Consider the following 3895-nt stretch of genomic DNA (forward strand, 5'->3'; position numbering starts at 1 on the left):
ATGACACAAACTTACAATTCCAACAACTCCTTATCGTATCTTGGGTATAATTGACCAGAAAATATGCTGGAAAAGAAAAAAAGAGGAAAATAATTACACTACACTTATAAGAAAATACACAATCTAACTATTATGTGTTTTTATATTTTTAATGGAAATTTGAGAATACAATTTGGAGCTAGATTGTGAATTTTTATTACTTCAAATATATTTTTAAATGCATAATACTCAAAATATGTAAATTACAAAATTCAACTAAACACAAACAAGAACAAACTACCCATGGACCAACAAGATCCATGTAACTTCACTCAATATGGTAAAGCTTAACTAATTTACCACTGAATTTATGGAACTTCTTGGCGCTTAAAATAAAGCAATATTTGTAATTTAATAAGATGGAGATGCGGGGTATCGAACCCCGTGCCTCTCGCATGCAAAGCGAGCGCTCTACCGTTTGAGCTACATCCCCAACTGGTTGCTCTCTATGTTCTACCCTTTCAGTTACATCCCCAACTAGTTAGGGTTTAAGTTGCTCCATCCATTTTTTGGTATATTCAGTTGTACATGAACATGCGAACACAATGGAAGGACATGTAATGCAAATACCAGGCTTAGTAGAAACGACAAGAATCATAGCTTACAATAAAATGAAGTGGGGATGATATGCATAAAGTGGGGATGATTTCAAAACATGTGAAATAATGTGCTTCGCGGGGAGGCATAGGGGTTGAGCGACGGGGTATTATATTGAAACCAACTCACTAGCTAGTTATTTATTTATTATGAAATTATATTGAAGAAAATTAACATCAAGGGAATTTATTAATTATTCCAATGAAATTCTATGTCGTTCGGTAAAACCCAATTGCGAGCTTGCTTTGCATTACCTGTGGCATTTAGTTTGTTCAGACACACTTAAGAAAGAGAGGATATGCATTTAAAAATCACTTGAAATGCTTGGGAGGATATGAAGAGGATCCTCGCAAACAGAAAAGTTGATGACACATAATTAAGAGGAGATGCAGCTCAGACGCATTGTCGTGCCTCTAATGAAATTATCTTTATTGAGAAAAGAGGGTATAATGTGATTAATATTGGTTGATTAGGGTTATGTTTTCTTTTTATAATTAATTAATTAAGTCTAGGTTTAATAGATTTTTTTTTAAATAATTTGCAAAGTAATTTTATAATTATATTAAATAAATATGAAAATATAAACCTATATTTATATATTATACCTTTTGTTATTTGAGAATTGCTGAGTAAAAGATACAGGGTTTGATATACCACATTTTTAATTTTTTTTAATGAAAATTATTGATATAAATGTCATTTTTATTTAATGTTATTAGGTCACAATTTTTCATGGACTTCAAATTTCTTGTTAGAATATAGCAAGAAAATTTCTAAAAAAAATTAACTAGCATAGTGTTTAATCATTTTGTTTTAAAATAAATATAAATTCAACACTATAAAAAATCCTCAATTTTTTTAAAAATAAATATAAATTCAACACTAAAAAAATCCTCTTGGAACACCTAAAACAGTGAACCTTGATAGCAGTTTGCTATTAATTTGACTGAAATTTTTATTAATTTCTAAATAAAATTATGACCTCTTTAAACCACCTTTTTTATTTAATTATTTAATCTGATTGTCGCAGTCAATCCACAAGCAGCCCTAGCCTAATAGAAAGTAGAGGCACATATAAAAGTAGCAGTAACTTGGTTCAGTTGTGGCCTCTTATGTTTTATCTACAAAATTCATATCAGGTGACGGAGAAAAATATAGTAGTCATCCTTACGGTATCACAAACAAGATCACAAAAATTCTTCACGCAACAATCTGGTGATAACGATGGCACCTCGCTTTCTATGTTATGTACTTTCGTGTAGCGGGGATAGCTCAGTTGGGAGAGCGTCAGACTGAAGATCTGAAGGTCGCGTGTTCGATCCACGCTCACCGCATCGTAGGCCACAACTGCTTTTCAGGTTTAGGATGAATTTTTCTTTCCTTTTTATTTATTTTTGACACGAGAATTATCCCCATTCCACGTTTAGGATGGATATTTCATATTTGTAAGGAGGTTTCTCTCCCGGCCACATAATACCATATATCATGGGAATTTTCTTCACAAAATGAATTTGTTTATCGTTTTCATAGAGATCGCCCTTCCTAACTTTTATATTATGCTTGTGTCGCATTCATTCACCTAACTAAGTATGTGCAGAAGTCCACTAGTATTTATAACTTTTGTGCGAATCCCTATATTGTTGGTACCACTCCCCCTTTGAAGACTAATCAACAATCAACTTATGCCACATCTGCTTCCATCACATGGAGGCCATGTGAACGTTGTGACAATATTGGGGATCCTTGTGTGACATCAGTTCGACAATTGGGATGATGCGGTGATATATAGTTATGTGAGGACTGTCTGTGCCTTTTAATCGTAGTTGTCTATAACGCGATTTTTTGAAAGTCTTTCTGACGGGTTTTTCCGGTCAAAATCCGGCAAGAATTTATTGGAATCGCAAGTTTGATAGCTAGTTTTTGCACAATGAAAGCGTCGCACGAGTTTTTCAGGGTGCTGAATCCAAATATGCAGTTAAAAAACCATTTTAACTGCAACAAATCAAGATTTAACCTCAATTTCTTCCGCCGGATTCCGTCACCGGAATCTCCAAAACGTCACATTATAGACAACTCCCTTTATGTTATGAAATCCTATGCTGTTACGTTATAACATGATTTATGGGCATGGGTACCATGTTTCTGAGTTGCTGACACTAATTTCGATGGCTGGTTCAAATCATAATACTGGGAGTCCTCGAGTTGCTTTATAGAGTGACTAATACGCACGGTAATGTTAATTCTATGTGGTAAAATTGATTTCAAGACCCGCCTTAAATCTTTTGAAGGTTTGACTATAGCGTATTTACTTAATTCACATTGATTATTGTAACTTTCACATTTGCTTTGGGATTAATTCTTGATGTAACCCACCCCAGTTATTAGCACCTTGGAGCACAGTTTTGAACCTTATGCTGAAGAGTTTTACGCCATGTAAATTAGGCCCATGTGAAAATCACCTGGCCTGCAGTACCGTCTCCTCATCTACGATGGCTATGATTTAATTCTAATCCAACGGTGAGATTGTTTGAACCCATTTATACCCTAGCAGCAAAGTGGAACACCTGGGTCATTCCAGATCATTCCTCCTTGCTGCGTTTAGATATCCTGTTCTTTCCTTTTTGCTTCTACATGAACAATTTGGCCCATGTCCCTTCTTGGGCTTAGTTGCCATAATTTCTCCACAACCTGTATTCGCTTTTTGGTACTCTAAGTATATAAACTCCTGATTTTTATAGCTGCCTATTCATTGAAGGTGTAAGGTTTCTAGAGATTTTTGTATCTATGTTATTTTATTCTTTTCTTTACAACAACTATCATAGGAGGTTAAAATATAATCTGTTCTAGCTATTGGGAAAAGATTTGGGTTTACTGTTGTGATGTGAAGTGAAATCCTTTGATTGTCTTGGAGTTTTCCCCTGAATTACTCAGGTGTATTATACATACACTCAGGTAGGTTTCTTTTGTCGAACTCTTAATAAAAATGTAGAATCTGTGTTATGCATTGTCCTACTTCTATTACCAGCATTTTATTTATAATATCTGGTTATGCGAAAATGTTCAATATATTAGCTGACATGTTTCTTAAGCATATAATCTATAAGTAGAACTTGTCTTTACTACTGGCTCAACCATCATGGATTTTGATTAAATTTATAAACTATTATAGATACTTCTATAATCGTTGAGCAATTCTCTACTAAGTGTTTATATTCCTCTTATGTGATTAAAATCAATTTGGTGCAATGTTTATGTTGTT

General features: G+C 33.9%; 2 non-coding genes across 2 annotated transcripts; one reads left to right on the forward strand and one right to left on the reverse strand.

Annotated features, from left to right (window-relative positions):
* Positions 1-399: 399 nt before the first annotated feature.
* On the reverse strand, positions 400-472 carry TRNAA-UGC (transfer RNA alanine (anticodon UGC)). The gene has a single exon. It is a non-coding gene; the product is annotated as a tRNA-Ala (tRNA).
* A 1425-nt stretch (positions 473-1897) lies between these two features.
* Positions 1898-1970, forward strand: TRNAF-GAA (transfer RNA phenylalanine (anticodon GAA)). The gene has a single exon. It is a non-coding gene; the product is annotated as a tRNA-Phe (tRNA).
* Positions 1971-3895: the final 1925 nt, after the last annotated feature.

Source organism: Pinus tabuliformis, chromosome 1_1 (assembly GCF_031772625.1).
Source record: "Pinus tabuliformis cultivar Carrire ecotype Pingquan chromosome 1_1, CPIR1, whole genome shotgun sequence".
In the NCBI taxonomy this organism is placed as follows: Eukaryota; Viridiplantae; Streptophyta; class Pinopsida; order Pinales; family Pinaceae; genus Pinus; species Pinus tabuliformis.